Below are 17791 nucleotides of genomic sequence, written 5' to 3'. Positions count from 1 at the left end.
GTCTCAACTCACGGCAGCTGTTTTTCATGAAGTTAATAAAATGCTTTTTCCAAATTGCCTGCTATCTGTGTCTCTTTTGATCCCATCCCCAGAAGCAGGGATAATACAGAAGAGACCTTTCTCCTGACCACAGGCTCCATGTGCTGGAGGTTTGCAGGAGATTTTCCTCTGGGATCCCCAGAGCCTGTCACTGTCTAGATCTTTCATCACTGATGTTTCATCCTGCCCCTCCCACCCCCACCCTTCTGACATGGGTTGCTGCTGCTGTTGCTGCTAAGTCGCTTCAGTCGTGTCCGACTCTGTGCGACCCCATAGACGGCAGCCCACTAGACTCCTCTGTCCCTGGGATTCTCTAGGCAAGAATACTGGAGTGGGTTGCCATTTCCTTCTCCAATGCATGAAAGTGAAAGTGAAGTCATTCAGTCATGCCTGACTCTTCGTGACCCCATGCACTGCAGCCTACCAGGCTCCTCCGTCCAAGGGATTTTCCAGGCAAGAGTACTGGAGTGGGTTGCGATTGCCTTCTCCGGACATGGGTTAGGCATTGCCTTTTCCAGGCTGCTCTCCTAAAATACACAACTTCCCAGCCCCAGGAAATGTGGCATTCAGTTCCCACAATCTGATTAGAGCAACTTCCTCTCTTACTGAGCATGCAACAGAGCTGAAAGGCATTTGGGGAGGAGAGAATTTACTCTGTGCCAGTTTCACATATTTCATTTCTTGGTTATTTTCAACCCAACAGTGGTGGTATGATCCCTGTTTCCAGACCAAGGAAACCGGGACTTTCCTGGTGACCCAGTGGTTGAGACTCTGCACTTCAATGCTAGGGGTGTGAGTTCCATTCCTGGTTGGAGAATTAAGATCTCACATGTCACCTGGCCAAAAAACAAAACAAAAGCATTTTAAAAAGTGAAAAACAAAAAACAAGGAGATGGAGACTTAGGGTGGTTAAATGACATGCCCTCAACATGCCAGAGCCAGATTGCGACCCAGGTCTGGTTGAATCTAAAGCTGTGCTCATTCCCCCATCCGGCTTCCTCTTGCTTCCTGGTTTGACTCACTTCCAGGCCTGATCTTGCTTGTCTGACTCAGGGTCAAGGGCAGAGGTGGGCTGTATCCTCCACCTTACTTGCAGAGTATTTGTTCAGTCAGAAAAGTTTATATTCCTAATTGCATGCTAGTTACTGTCTCAGACTTGGGGCTAGAGCAGTGAGTGATCAATAGATAAGGCTGTGCAATATGTCATTGCAGTTTATTTCATACACTGTACACACACGGAATGTAGCCACTATTTTATAGTAACTTTAAATGGAGTGTGGTGGCTCAGATGGTAAAGCATCTGCCTACAATGTGGGAGACCGGGTTTGATCCCTGGGTTGGGAAGATTCCCTGGAGAAGGAATTGGCAACCCACTCCAGTATTCTTGCCTGGAAAATCCCGTGGATGGCGGATCCTGGTAGGCTACAGTCCATGGGGTCACAAAGAGTTGGACATGACTGAGTGACTTCCCTTTCACTTTAAATGGAGTGTAATCTATGAAAATATTGAATCACTATGTTGTACACCTGAAATATAATATAGTAAATCAGCTCTACCTCAATAATAATATAATAATTTAAAAATGTCTCCTATAAAGTTCGAAGTCTTAAGAAATGACAGGCTTCAGCCTGCATGAAGCTCACATTCCAGCGAGGGCAAAGCAGATAATAAAAAGGAAAACAAAGAAAGGAGAGAACTCAGGTGAGTGTGATCTCCCTTCTAACTCACACTGCCCTACCCTGCTTGACTCTGGAGCCCTCAGGCTCTGCCCAGCCACACAGACCCCAATAGCCAGCAATGAGGGAGGAGAGGTCAGAGGGATGAGGTAAGAGGTTGGAAAAGCTTCTTCATGCTCCCATTTTGGGTTTAGAGTTCCTTATGAGAAATGATGACAGAAACAATGCAGGAAAGTGGGGTCCAGGCTGAGGGTCCCTGGCTGGGTCTATTGTCTTGTGGTCCAAAAAGTCCTTGTCTCTCCTAAGCTGACTGGGGACTGCTTCCATCATTTCTCCCTGGTCCTGTTGAATTAAGAGAATGCAATCCTTGCCTGCTCTCCCAGCTGCTCTGATGTGGAAGGACCCTTCGGGTGCTGTAAGCGGGCATGGCAGAGCTGTGTCTTGTACTTGCTGGACCTGTATCTATTTCCTCTCTTCTGCTAATACTTTGACTTTGCTGAGAATCCTTCCCTCTGTGTTAATTTCAGTCTTGGTGGTTCTGTCCAGGGTCCTTTCCTGGCCAAGAGGTGGGCCTGTGAATCCATCCTGGTTGATGAAACACCCTCTTTTTATACACCAGCCCCTGTGTAGAGTTGCATGGAGACTGAGAAGACTGGGATTTTCCCCCACAGCTGGGCTCTCTCTCCTCTCTCTTTGCTTTTGGCTGTGCCAAGCATCATGTGGGATCTTAGTTCCCTGACCAGGGATTGAACCAGCGCCCCATGCATCTCCGCATTGGGAGCATGGAGTTTTAATCACTGGACTGCCCCAGAAGTCTCCACAGCTGGGCTCTGAAAACACTGTCCATTTGTTCTTGTTTTCAACATCTCCAGGGAAGCCTGGATTGCTGACCTTCGCAAAATGTTAGCTATTCCTTCCATCCTGGGGGGCTGGTCCATAAAATCCTCTGTCACTTAAATTGGTCAGAGTTGGGAGTCTGCTGCTTGTAACCAAACATTAATAGCTGCTGACAGATGCAGCAGAACGGCTCTGGAAGGAATTGAATCAGCAGAGACACAATCAGTCTGGAGATTTAGAAAAAGCAGCCTCGGGTAGGGTGGATGGCAGAGCAGAGCAGGAAGGACCGCAGGGAGACAGAACGTAATGAGGCTGTGGCTGTGGTCCAGCTGAGACAGGATGGCAGCTGGGTGCCAGGTGAAGGGCTGTGGCGGTGGGAGGGTGGGATAGATCCTAGAGATAGTCTTTTTTTTTGAATAAAGGTTCCTAGATTAGGGGGACTTGGTTTCGTATGGACAACTGTGTGTGCAACTTTTGTAAACAGAAACTCTGTCAAACTTACCAAGAAGACTTCTTAAGAATGAAGGATCTTTGCAACACTGTTTACAATAGCTAGGACATGGAAGCAACCTAGATGTCCATCAGCAGATGAACGGATAAGGAAGTTGTGGTACATGTACACAATGCAATATTACTCAGCTATGAAAAAGAATGCATTTGAGTCAGTTCTAATGAGGTGGATGAAACTGGAGCCTATTATATAGAGTGAAGTAAGTCAGAAAGAGAAACACCAATGCAGTATATTAACACATATATATGGAATTTAGAAAGATGGTTATGATGACCCTATATGCAAGGCAGCAAAAGAGACACAGATGTGAAGAATAGCCTTGGGACTCTGTGGCAGAAGGCGAGGGTGGGATGATTTGAGAGAGTAGCATTGAAACATGTATATTACCATATGTAAAATAGACGATCAGTGCAAATTTGATGCATGAAGCAGGGCACTCAAATCTAGTGCTCTGAGACAACCTAGAGGGATGGGGTAGGGAGGGGTTTCAGCATGGGGGGACACATGGGTACTGGTGGTTGATTCAGGTCAGTGTATGGCAAAAATCACCACAGTATTGTAAAGTAATTAGCCTCCACAATTAAAATAAATAAATTAAAAAAAAAGAATGAAGGATCTTTAAATGTACATCCATGTCTGATTCATGTCAATGTATGGCAAAAACCAATACAATATTGTAATTAGCCTCCAATTAAAGAAATTTGAAAAAATTTTCTGTTGGAGTATAGCCAATTAATAATTTTGTAATAGTTTCAGGTAGACATTAAAGGGACTCAGCCATGCAAGTACATGTATCCATTCTCCCCCAAACTCCACTCTCATCCAGGCTTCCACATAACATTGAGCAGAGTTCTTTGTGCTATACCAAAGTCCTTGTTGGTTATGCATTTTAAATATAGTGTGCACATGTTCATCCCAAACTTTCTATCTTTTTCCCCTGTCCTTCCCTGCTGGCAACCACAAGTTCACTCTCTAAAAGTGAATCTTCTTCTGTTTTGTCAATAAGTTCATTTGTATCATTTCTTTTTAGATTCCACATATAAGGGATGTCATTTGATATTTCTCCTAAGAGTTGTTGTTTAGTTGCTAAATTGTGTCCAACTCTTGCGACCTTATGGACTGTAGTCCTCCAGGCTTCTCTGTCCATGGGATTTCCAAGGCAAGCATACTGGAGTGGGTTACCATTTCCTCCTCCAGGGGATCCTCTTGATTCAGGAATTGAACCCACATCTCCTGCATTGCAGGCAGATTCTTTACTGTTGAGCCACCAGGGAAGCCCTCCTAAGAGTGAAGATCTTAATGTTCATAATTTGAGTGCTCATTCCTGGAATTTTGATTTGATGGGTGTGATGATTCATTTTCTGTGTCAACTTGGCTGGGCTACAATTATTTAATCAAACACTAATCTGGGTGTGGCTGCCAAGGTATTTTACAGGCTACTTAATACTGCAATCAGTTGATTTTAAGAAAGGAGATGACTCTTGATAATGTAGCTGGGCCTCATCTAGTTTGAAAAGCCTTAAGAACAAAAGCTGATGCTTCCAAGAGAACATATATGTATGTAACTGAATTGTATATATAATGCGTATATGTAGTATATATGTAACAGAATCATTTTGCTGTATACCTGAAACTAATGTAACATTTTAAATACACTCTACTAAAAATAAAATTAGTAGTAGAGTGGATTTAAAATTTTAAATTAGTTTAAAAATAGTAGTAGAGTGGATTTAAAATATTATATTAGTTTCTGGTTTACAACAAAGTGATTTAGTTACATATATAAGACATATACATATTATATGTATATATTCTTTTCCAGATTCATTTCCATTATAAGTTAATACAAGACTTTGAATATAATTCCCTGTGCTATATGGTAGGTCCTAAGTTGTTTACCTATTTGATATATAGTAGTGTGTATCAGTTAATCCCAAACTCCTAAATTCTGCTTCAAGAGAACAATATCAACTCCTATCTGAGTTTCCTGCCTGCTGGCCTGCCCTATGGATTTTATTCTGCCCTTCTGGGTTTTGGGCTTCCCAGGTGACTCAGTTGTAAAGAATCTGCCTGCCAAGGCAGGGGTCACAGGCTACAGGAGTTCGATCCCTGGGTGGGGAAGATACCCTAGAGGAGGAAATGGTAACACATTCCAGTATTCTTGCCTGGAGAATCAGTGGACAGAGGATCCTGGTGGGCTACAGTCCATGAGGTCCCAAAGAGTCAGACATGCCTGAGTGACTGAGCATGCTGTGGATGTTAGACTTTCCAACCCTGACAATGGTGGAGCCAATACCCCAAAATAAAGCCACTTGTATCTCTGTATTTATGTCTAATCATCTCTATATATCTATCTCCTGCATATACATATACATATATATATTTATATAATTTCTATATATCTATCTCTCCCATGTACATACATACATATATACATACACACAGAAGTACATATATACATACATACGTATGTAAATATATGTCCTATTTTGCTAAGAGCCCTGAGTGGATCACCCACTGTAACATTCAGGGTTCTCCAAAGAAGTAGAACAAATGGGTTCCTCTGGCCCATTTCAGCAGGAAGGAGTTTATTAAAGGACATTGTGTAGCTCATGGAAACAGCTACAGGACCAGAGAACGAGGCTCACAGGCTTCACACCCAGGAACAGCAGCTGCCGCCCCAGAGAAGACACCTCTGCTGCTGCCACGGGACACAGACATCTCCGGCTGCGCCTCTGCTGGCCAAACCCCACCACTTCTGCCCCTGAAAGCTGACTGCTGCTACCCATCCTTGCCAGAAAATGCATTCATTCTGCACAGTGCCTGCTTGCCCACTTTTCTCTACTTCAAATTCAAGTTACTTTTACTTCACATCTGATTGGTAGAGCCTACCTCACAAGCCTGCACTCTGGCTCCAAGAGGAGGCGGGAAAGTGAGCTTTCTGGCTTGAACATTGGGAAGGAGGGACCCATAATGTGGCATCGTCTCTATCCATGGGAGGGTGTCCAAAGGGGCTGGCAAGCAGAGGTAGTCCACCTTGGTGGGTCTGAGTTTTTAAGTTCTGTTTTGCCCCTGAGAACACTGCAAAGAACATCACAACTGTTGACCTGACCACAGCTCAACGTTATTGCCAGCCAAGAACTTATCAAGTGAAATCACAGAAGTGCAGATCAGAGATATAGCACACAGTATACAGAACACTACTGGGATACAGAATGTACCCTTTTGTGTCTGACATTTTTGCCCAGCGTATCAGTTGACATCCATGTTGTTGTGTGGATCAGCCATCTGATATTCGTTATTGCTATGTAAATATTTAATGTATACCACAGTTGACTTAATCTTTTCTGGTCAATTGTCCATAGACAGTTTGGTTGTTTCTTTCTTTTTTTTTTTTTTAAATTATTGTGAATAATGCTGCCTCTAGGGCAGATTTTAACCCTTAAACAAGGACTCTCTTTTAAAAAGTCATCTTTTAAACTAAAAGCATAAAAAAAAAAGAAAGAAAATTTAAAAATAAAGAAAAATACACTAAAATAAAGATGTCATCTTTTCACAGACGCAGAGAATGGACGTGTGAACGCAGGAGTGAAGGGGAGAGTGGGGCAGACTGGGCCGACACACAGACGCAACCAGGTGTGAAATAGCTAGCTAGTGGGAAGCCGCTGTGGAGCACAAGGAGCTCAGCTTGGTGCTCTGTGATAAACTCGAGGGGTGGGAGGGAAGCTCAAGAGGAAGGGGATATACATATACTCACAGCTGATTCATTTTGTTGTACAACAGACACTAACACAACATTGTAAAGCAATTATACTCCACAACAATAAACGAATCAAAAAGCCACCTTTCAAACACATTTATTATGGGAAATGGTTCCTATTCTCTATTTAAAATCCCCTGCCGTTCCTTCTTTTGCTTTGTGACCTGATGGAAAGACCCAGTGGATTCAAAGTGTGACATGCACCATTGGATGAGGGGAAAGGGAATTAAATACTTATTAAGAGCCTACTCTGTGGCATGTAATTTACCTGTCAATTTCGTTAACTCTTACCAATAGCCTATGAGTAGATTTTCCTGTTTCATTAAGGTGAAACTAAGATGCAGAAAAATCAGGTTACTTGCCCAGAGTGGTACAGCTGCAAAGTTGTGGGAGGCAGCAGCGTAATTCCAACGTGTGGTCAGTTTCCACCACATGCCTAAGGCTCAAGACCTCCAGAACCAGAGACTCAGCAGGGATGGGCAAGGGGGGCGGGGGCGGGAAGAAGGGTGGAGGGTGTGGTGATGCGGTGGGCATTGGTGATGGTGATTTACTTCCAGATGATTCTGTTGATGAGCCTCAGATGGAGACCGTGCACCCTACTGGGCTGCCTCTTGGTCATTCATTTCCTCTTTAGATGACTGACGTTTTTTTCTTTCCTCTCCTTGTGACTCACTTTTTCCAGGCTTGCTATCTTCTTTCTGATCTGTGACTTGCACTCTGCAGGCCGTGATAATGTTCACCAAAAAGCTGTCCCCACAAACCTCCCATCTGCTGCTAACTTCCCCTCCCTGCCTCCCTTCTGGCCTCTTTGGGTGAAGCTCCAACCTGGAGCCCCCCTTCCCTCATCACAGGGATACTCGAGTGCCAGCTCTTGTCTTAGTTCTCAGTTTTCATCTCTTTAGGGAGGGACTCAGGACAGATCCTGGTTCCTACCTCCTCCCCACTCACCCTGTGAGGTAGAGAGGTGGGAGATATAGCAGGGCCTTTCTTGTTTGTTTCTTTTGAACATAACGTTGACCACTTTAACCATTTTAAAGTATACTATTGAGTGGGATTTAGTGCATCCACTATGGTGCAGTATTTAGTTCCAGAACATTTTCAGCATTCCAAAAGGAAACCCTGCACCCACTGAATAGTCATTCTCCATTTCCTACTCTTCCCCTACCCCCCAGCTGTTCACCTGCTCCCTGTTTGATAGTGTTGTATTGCGCTAATCTCATCATACTCAATATCTTATTAATTATCATGAAAGCAGCTCTGTGAAATTGGGGTTCCTCCTTGTATTTCCAGATTAGATGACTGAGGCTCAGAAAAGAGAGACTTCTGTGAAGTCATAAAGCCTGTAAATGGCAGAACCAGGAAGAGAAGCCATGGCCAAGTGCTGTGTCCAAACTGTGCTCACTGATGACCCAGATCTAAGAGGCCTTTCCTGTGATGAACATGGCATACGTCTGAGTGGCGCCTAAGCTCCATATTCTTTCCATTCTGAAGGTCAGTGGTCACAAAAAAAATGCAGTTAGCACATGTTCAACTGATTTAGGCTTTTGGAATTTTCCAGGATCTGGGGTGCTGGCTTGAGGGAAGTAGCTTGGTGGCAAGATCCCAGATAATGTGACCCAAGACACTTGTCAGTCGCCTTTTCAAATCTTGGAACCGCACGCGAGGCAGCAGAATAAGAAGCAATGGAGTGATTCCAAATGTGGCCCAGGCTGAGGGGAGTCCCATGAAGGGAAGACTCTAACGAGTACCAGATGCCTAGGCCTTGTGTGCTCGTCATCTGGACTCTCTCTTCAAGAGCTTGAGCTCCTGGTTCCCAGACCATGTAGACTGACTTCCCTTGTGGTTCCAGAAATGGAAGAAGCAATTGCAATCTCCTTTTGCATAGAGATTTAATAGAAAAGTTACAATCGAGGAGGTTTTCTTGGACAATGTTGCTATTAAGGCTAATAGAAAACCTCCTTGCTATTAAGGCTAATCTTTTCTGAACAAAATGCATCCATATGCCACAGCTAATATACTTTCCATATGTATAGTCTACGTGTATCTTGAGGTGGGTTTTAGTTCACTTCTTGTTCATAACGAGTCAATAAGCTGTGTCCAGCTCTTGGCCACCCCAACGGTGCTCCAGCACCTTTGTAAATAATTAAGCCACTCCATGTGTGTGGGTCTATTTCTGGACTCTGCTATGTTTCACTGATTTGTTTATCCTATGACAAGACCACACTGACTTTTAGCTTTATAGTAAGGTGGTTTTTTTTATTTCAGTTGGGATATAATTGCTCTATGGGCTTCCCAGGTGGTGCAGTGGTAAAGAATCCACCTGCCAATACAGGAAATACAAGAGACAGTTTCCATCCCTGGGTTGGGAAGATCCCCTGGAGGAGGAAATGGCAACCCACTCCAGTATTCTTGCCTGAAAAATTCCATGGACAGAGGAAACTGGCAGACCATGGCATCACAAAAAGTGGGACGTGACTGAGACTGAGCCAAAGGGTGATAATTGCTTTACAATGTTGCATTCGTTTCCACCGAATAATGAAGTGGATCAGCCATACATATGTATACACATGCCCCTCTTCTTCGCCCTCCCTCCTACCCTCCCATCGCACCCATCTAGGTCACCACAGAGCACCAAACTGAGCTGCCTGTGCAGGAGTCCACTAGCTAGCTAGTTTATACATGACAGGGTGCACGCATCAGTGTAAGTCTTGAAATTGTTCACTGCAATTCTCCAACTTTCTTTTCCTTTTTAAGATTAGCTTATTAGTTATATATTTTAAACTATTCTCTTAGTGCTTACCTTAGACATTATAATGTATATCATTTACTTATTAAAGTCCCCTATATATAATTTTTTTTTTTTTACCATGTCCTGGTAAATTCAAGAACTCTAGAATATTTGAACTCCATTTCCCTTCTTCTTGACTTTTATGCTATAGTGGTAATATATTTTAATTCAAAATGTATTTTAAACTTCATAAGACACCCTTACTTTTGGTTAAACAGGCAATATTCACTTTTAATGAATACTAACTGATTAATATTCTTTTACCTGTATTTTTGCTCTTTACTCAATGCTTCATTTCTTTCTGCGTTTTGTGCTTCCCTCTGGGGTCATTTTCCTTCACCCTTTAGTGTGTCCTTTTGTGAGACTTCTAGTAATATAAGATTATGCTTTTTTTTTCACCAATTACTCACTCTCTTCTGAATGCTCAGTAGCTACACCCTCAATGGCTTTAAATGGGAGAGTCTCTTGAATTTTTGTTTTGACTATTCACATTTGTATTTGTATTTACAAGCACGTCAACATCAGATAGCACTACTTTAGTCGTTTCAGGTTGATGTGAAATGAAGTCAGACTTTGTAAACTATGCGATTTGGTCCTATGCCAGGTGTGCTGTGCATAATACAATTTCTTGGTAGTTGGAACAAAGTGGTGGGAGAAATGAGTCATCCCACAGCATGCAATAATATGTTATGCTCACTATGCCATTGAAGAGTCACTTCATGTTATGAAATATAATTTAGTTTCAGCAAAATGATATAACACATAACATTAAATTAATGCTATTAATTTATTAGTTTTGCTGTTTATTATTCTTTTTTTAATTACAAAATGTATTTATTTATTTGAATTAAGTAATTGGTTTTTGCATGTTTTCATTCTTCTTATTTGTAATCTCCAAAAGGTGGGGATGAGACCTCATCTTGTATAAGTACGTTAGCCTAAGACATTTATTTATACATAGCTCTATTATTATTTATGTTTAAGTAGCATCATAATATGGGCTTCCCTGATGGCTCAGTGATAAAGAATCTGCCTGCCAACGCAGGAGATGCAGGAGACTCGGGTTTGATCCCTGGGTCAGGAAGATCTCATGAAGAAGGAAATGGCAACCCACTCCAGTATTCTTGCTGGAAAATTCTGAGGACAGAGGAGCCTGGTGGGCTACAGCCCATGGCGTGGCAAAGAGTCAGACGTGACTTAGCGACTAAACGACATTAACAACAAATTCCTATAGGTTCTATTTTTTGTCTCCTATTCCCCCACCACAAACATCTCTACCCTTTTTTGTTTTCCTTTTCCCATGAGTGTTACTACCAGTCTCTGTTCTGGTCTGTCTTTTTAGCCCATCCACCAAGGACGTCCCTCTAGTTTATTCTTGCACAGCATCCCAATTACCCAGATCAGTGTGGTACTTGCAATGATAATCCAATACTAAAAGCACAATGGAGAGAGTTATTAATCCCATTTGGACCCAAGGATAAGAAGAATGCTCAAAGAAAGCCGTAGAGGGGATGTCAGGCCTCAAGGGATGGTAACTAGGCATTAACTAAGTGGAAAGGGCTTCCCTGGTGGTACAGATGATAAAGAATCCACCTGCCATGTGGGAGACCTGGGTTCGATCCCTGGGTTGGGAAGATCTCCTGGAGGAGGGCATGGCAACCTATTTCAGTATACTTCCCTGGAGAATCCCCATGGACAGAGGTACCTGGCAAGCTATAGTCCACGAGGTCAAAAAGAGTCGGACACGACTAAGTGACTAAGCACACACAACTAAGTGGAAAAGAGGCAAAGATTTTACAATCCCATATGAAAACATGGAGGTGTGTAAAAAGAAGTGTTTGGGGAATGCAGCATAGTTCAGAATTTGATATAGGGTATTGATGGTCAGTTGGGCTTCCCAGGTGGTGCTAGTGGTAAAGAACCCACCTGCCAGTGCAGGAAATGCAAGAGATGGGGATTCAATCCCTGGGTCGGGAAGACGCCCTGGAGGAGGGCATAGCAACCCACTCCAGTATTCTTGTCTGGAGAATCCCATGGACAGTGGAGCCTGGAGGGCTACAGTCCATGACATCACAAAGAGTCAGACATGACTGAAGCAACTTGGCACACACACACATGGATGGTGAATGCATAGCTGACTTGCTGCAATCTCCTCCCATTCCATATCCGTGGCAGACATAGCTCAACTATCACAGAGCATTTTCCTCACTGGGATTGAGCAGAGGCCTTGAACCATTCTCAAATGAACATACTAGGCAGCTCCTCTTAATTAAGTGGTAGTGGCATAAGAGGTGAAACTTATTTGTTTTTCTGGGGATGAGAGAATGAGATGTCATGAAGAGTAATTGAGGCTGGGGAGTTAGTTAGCCAGGAACCAGGCTGAGAAATTGCTTTTGATGATGGAATTGGTGATTATAATCTCTTGGGGAAAGAGAAAAGTTTCTGTGCTTCGAGTGTGAAATATCAGAAAAGTCTCAGGATTCTGGGAACTGCCTCTCTGGGCCTGCTCTAGTCTCTGACTTTGTTAACAAGGCCCGGGAGAAATTCTGTTTGAGAATTCCCTAGCTACCCTGCTTTGGTCCTAATTAGCCACTCAGGGAAGTTTGTGGTTTAATTAAGAAACATATATAGTTAAAAGTTCGGCTTCTCCTAACTGAGCGGTGATTAGGAATTAAGCAGGGTTTCTCCATGGAAACGTAGCATTTGGCCATCACCAACTCAAAGCACTGCAGGGACAGAGGTCCTTTCTCAGGCTCATCTATCTGCCTCACTTCCCGATCAGATAAGTTGGGCCTATCTGGGTCTGCTCTGGAATCACACTTGGAACTGAGGCACCAGGTTGGAGGATGGGTCTGGCATGGCTGTAGACATCCCTTGTAATTTCCTTTGTGTTGAAGGAGACCTACAATTATAAGACAGGATTGGTGAAAGCCCTGAGGCAGAAGTGTGTCTGGTGTGTGTGAGGAATAATAAAAGGGCGAATGGACTGGACTGAACGAGCAGAAAGAGGCAGGAGATGAGTCCAAACTGATCAGAGAACCAGTTCATGTAGGACCTTGTAGACCATCTGTCAGTATTTTGTTGTCAATGCATTTTCTTTTTACTTAAGAAACGTTTCTCTAGCCCAAGGCCTAAAATATGACTCTCTTTATTTTCTACAATGTTATTTTTAAGATGAAGTCTTATTACACGTAAAGTACAATTTATATACAATAAAATTTATTCATGTTAAGTATTTTGTTAATGAGTTTTGACAATTGTCTTCTGTTTTGTAGCAATTACTATCAAGACAGAGAACATTTTCAGCACCCTGGACATTCCTCTTGCCCCTCTAGTCATTTTTCTTCTCCCCCTCCCAGCTCCAGGCAAACACTGATCTGATTTCCTGTCTCCCCCACCTCCAGAAAAAATGTCGTATAAATAGGATCACACAGTACGTAGCTTTTTAGTTTGTTTATTTAGCTTCCTTCACTTTGCATACTGCTTTTGAGTTTCATCCGAGTTGTTGTATCCTCATAGTTCTTGCCTTTTTAGTTCAGTATCATTTCCTGTGTAGATATACCATTATTTGTTGATCCACCCAGCAGTTCCTAGACTGTCTTAGATTTTGGCTAGTATGAATAAAGATGCTACAAAACACTGGCATACATTTCTCTGTGTAAGCACACTTTTCATTTCTTTTGGAGTATCTAGGAGTGGGATTTCTGGGTTACATGATAGGGGTATGTTAAACCTTTTAAGAAACTGTCAAATCATTTTAAGCAACTGTTCCATTTTTGCAATGAATGAGATTTCCAGATGCTCAGGACTTGGATTGTCAGTCTTTAAAATTTCCTCTCCGGGCCGCGCCAAGCTAGCCCTCAGGCAGCCCCATGAGCAACCTGAAGCCTGATGGCGAGCACAGCACTGGCATGGCGTGGGCTCCGGCGGCACCCTGGAGGAGGAGGAGGTCAGGACACTGTGGGTCAGTGGGTTTCCTGTGGACATTAAACCCAGACAACTCGACCTGCTCTTCAGGCCTTTCAAGGGGTATGAAGCATCCCTGATCATGCTCACATCAAGACAGCCTGTTGGTTTTGTGGTCTTTGACTGTTAGGCAGGAGCAGCTGCCGCCAAGAATGCATTGAATGGTATTTGCTTTGATGCTGAAAACCCGCAGTCTTTGAGGCTAGAGTTTGCCGAAGCCAACACCAAGATGGCCAAGAACAAGCTAAAGTGAAAGTCGCTCAGTCGTGTCTGACTCTTTGCAACCCCATGGACTATACAGTCCATGGACTTCTCCAGGCCAGAATACTGGAGTGGGTAGCCGTTCCCTTTTCCAGGGGATCTTCCTAACCTAGGGATCGGACCCAGGTCTCTGGCATTGCAGGCAGACCCTTTACCAGCGGAACCACAAGGGAAGACGACAAGCTAAAGGGAAGAACAAGTGAATGGCTACACCAAATCCTACCAATGCCCACCCCACCCTTGGAGCACACTTCATCTCAGGGGACACCTATAACCCGATGGGGGCCGCTCCAACCCCCGCAGCCCCAGAGGCCTGGGCCCCCTACCCTCTGTACACTATGGAGCGGATCCCAGCTATCTCACATACTGCCCGTTCACCTACCCAGCCGCCACCGCTGCTGCTGCGCCCTGCATGCTCAGGTGCATTGGTTCAGTTCAGCTCAGTTCAATTGCTCAATCGCGTCCGACTTTTTGTGACCCCATGGACTGCAGCACTCCAGGCTTCCCTGTCTATCCCAACTCCTGGAGCTGCCTCAGACTCACATCCATTGAGTTGGTGATGCCATCCAAACATCTCATCCTCTGTCATCCTCTTCTCCTCTCGCCTTGAATCTTTCCCAGCATCAGGGTCTTTTCCAAATGAGTCAGGTCTTCACATCAGGTGGCCAAAGTATTGGAGCTTCAGCTTCAGGATCAGTCCTTCCAATGAATATTCAAGACTGATTTCCTTTAGGATGGACTGGTTGAATCTCCTTGCAGTCCAAGAGACTCTCAAGAGTCTTCTCCAACACCACAGATCAGAAGCACCAGGTGTGCTGGTACACTTCCTCTGATACCACCCAGCCAGGATGGAAATACCGGCACTTCTGTTTGCTCTTTACCCTTGTCACCACAGCTCGAGGCCCCTGCCCCACAGGGGAGGAAGCCACTCTGAGTGCCCCGTGCCCCCAGGTGGCCCTGCAGAGCTGCTGCCCTCCAAAGACTGCGAATTTTAAGCCTGACTCAGTGAACTCTTTTTCTTCCTCTCTTCCTCCTCAGCCCTGTCCTGCCCCACAGCCTGTCTCCAAGGCCTCAGGGCTGGATTCAGGGCCTTTCTTGCTGGAGTCAGGGCTCCTTGGGGACTGAGCAAGTCCCAAACTCCCAAATCTGCTTCTGTAACCCCACCTCAAGACACTGAGGCATTTAGTTTTGAATGTTTTCTGGCATGAATTAAGACACTTAAAACTATGTGTACATGAGTGCACAGTTTGTTCTCACATTGCTTCACCATGGCAACAAGGCCTGGCCACTAAGGGCTCATCATCATTCTGGGTCCCTCTCCCTACCCCTCTGCCCTGCACCCACCTGCTTCATCAAGGACCAAGCCCTGTAGCCAGTTCTGCTCCGTGGCTGGCACTCCACCACCCCCCCCCGCCCCTGCCAACTCACTTCCAGGCTGAACAGGAAGGACCACCCAGCCAAGACAGAGCGTTTTCCTGGTCATTTCAAATCAGGGGGCTCTGCTTCCTCCTCCTCAGATGGGCCAACAACCATTAAGAAAATCCTTTCTCTGCTCACTTTGCTTACCTCTCCCCAGTGTACCCTGTCACACCTCACCCCTGCCATGGCTCCTCAGTCTTTCCAAACTTTGAAACCAACCAAAAAAGTGAAAGTATTTTTGTACCCTGTGTAACAAAATGTTTATGCAACATGAGAGAGGAGAGTGAAAAGGCTGGCTTAAAGCTCAACATTAAAAAAACTAAGATCATGGCATCCCATCCCGTTATCACTTCATGGCAAATAGATGGGGAAACAATGGAAACAGTGACGGACTTTATTTTTTGGGGCTCCAAAATCACTGCAGATATGAAAGTAAAAGACCCTTGCTGCTTGCTATGACCAACCTAAGTTTGAAAGTGAAAGTTTAGTCACTCAGTAGTGTCTGACTCTTTGCGACCCCATGGAATGTAGACTACTAGGCTCCTCCATCCACAGGATTTTCCAGGCAGGAGTACTGGAGTGGGGTGCCATTTCCTTCATAACCAACCTAGACAGTGTATTAAAAAGCAGAGACATTACTTTGCTGACAAGGGTCCGTCTAGTCAAAACTATGGTTTTTCCTGTAGTCATATATGGATGTGAGAGTTGGACTATAAGGAAAGCTGAGTGCCGAAGAACTGATGCTTTTGAACTGTGGTGTTGAAGAAGACTTCTGAGAGTCCCTTGGACTGTAAGGAGATCAAACCAGTCAATCCTAAAGGAAATCAGTCTTGACTATTCATTGGGAGGACTGATGCTGAAGCTAAAGCTCCAATACTTTGGCCACCTGATGTGAAGAACTGACTCATTGGGAAAAGACTCTGATGCTGGGAAGGATTAAAGGCAGGAGGAGAAGGGGATGACAGAGGATGAGATGTTTGGATGGCATCACTGACTCAATGGATGTGAGTTTGAGGCAGCTCCGGGAGTTGGTGATGGACAGGAAATTCTGGCGGTGCTGCAGTCCATGTGGTCACAAAGAGTCGGACACGACTGTGACTGAATTGAACTGAACTGAACTGAAAGCTTTGTGTGTGTGTGCAATTAATTATTGAAGAACCCTTGTCAGCCTTGTCAGATAAGTTTAACGTTTTCTTTTAGGCATGAAGAAGAAAAGGGTTTCCTTTCTTCAGCAGTGAGCCTTAGCATTTTCTTAGTTTAAGAAAAATGAAGGAAAAATTGTGCAATTTTTTGTTTTGTGAGCACATCAGTGCTTTGCTGTTGGCTGCAGCTGTGGCTGTCTTGCCATTTTCAGACTTAGAAGATGAGATGGCTCTTGTAATTGCTGATCTTGTGAGAATGTGAAACTGGATAACATATGAAACACAAAATAAAAGAAATCATCCAAAGTAAAAATGAAAAAAAACAATAGCACACCATCGATTATTGTAGCTTAGTAAGTCTTGAAGCTAGGTAGTGTGAGTCCTCTCCTTATTTTTTCTCAAATTTATTTTGATTCTTCTATATTCTTTGGCATTTTCATATAAATTTTAGAATAATTTTGTTAACTTCTGTAAAAAAAAAAACTGGTAGAATTAAAGTAACTTTTGGTTTTTAACATTTTTATCTTATTTTGGTATCCCTTATGGGGAAGTAAATTTTAAAAACACTATACTTCTGCTATCCAGAGATGACCATTGTTTTTCCAGTTTGGTGGGTTTTCTTCTCTGACTTAAAAATTATTTATCTTTATAGCAGATCTTACTTCTGAAGAGTTTAAGGCAGCTAGGAGGAATGTATAAGCTACAAGATGGGTAAACTGAAAATAAGGTTAGACAAGCACAAAAGAAGGAATAAACAAGGGTGGGGACATAAAATTGAGCCAGGAATGACTCTGAAAATGCAGATGGTAATGACCCTTGTTACGGGTGAGCCTTAGATTTGGCTCCAAGCTTTCTGATCAGTCACAGAATTCACAACCAAAGATAAAAATAAACAGTCACTTAGATGAAATACTAACATCTGTGTTCTAAGAACAGACACAATGCATGAGCTTTCTTTTAATCAGCTTCAGTTAGAGGCTTTTGGAAATCACATTGGTGCATCAAAATTAATATTCGTAATGGTTTGGAGGCAAAAATCACACTGTCTAGATGGCACTAGTGGTAAAGACTCCACCTACCAAAGCAGAAGACACGAGAATTGTGGGTTCAATCCCTGGGCCGAGAAGACCCCCTGGAGTAGGAAATGGCAAGTATTCTTGCCTGGTAAATCCCATGGACAGGGGAGCCTGCTGGGCTACAGTCAATGGAGTTGCAAAGAGTTGGACATGACTGAGTGGCTGAGCACACAGATGTTTATATCTCCAGTGCGTTGATCTGCATTGACAATATACTGGATATCAGATCCGTGAGAAAGTATGGATGTTATACACGTCATTTGGGCAATCTTCTCCAGATAATTTTTCCTTTAGTTAACCTTTTGATAAACATCAA

The 17791-nt window shown here is 43.7% G+C and overlaps 1 pseudogene; it reads left to right on the top strand.

The window, feature by feature from the left end:
* The first annotated feature begins 13483 nt into the window (after positions 1-13483).
* On the top strand, positions 13484-14963 carry LOC138074312 (RNA-binding protein with multiple splicing 2-like; annotated as a pseudogene).
* The last annotated feature ends 2828 nt before the right edge of the window (positions 14964-17791 follow it).

This window comes from Capricornis sumatraensis, chromosome 1, assembly GCF_032405125.1.
Source record: "Capricornis sumatraensis isolate serow.1 chromosome 1, serow.2, whole genome shotgun sequence".
NCBI lineage: Eukaryota > Metazoa > Chordata > Mammalia > Artiodactyla > Bovidae > Capricornis > Capricornis sumatraensis.
The sequence above is the reverse complement of the archived record's forward strand: the minus strand, read 5'-3'. Positions and strand labels throughout refer to the sequence as shown.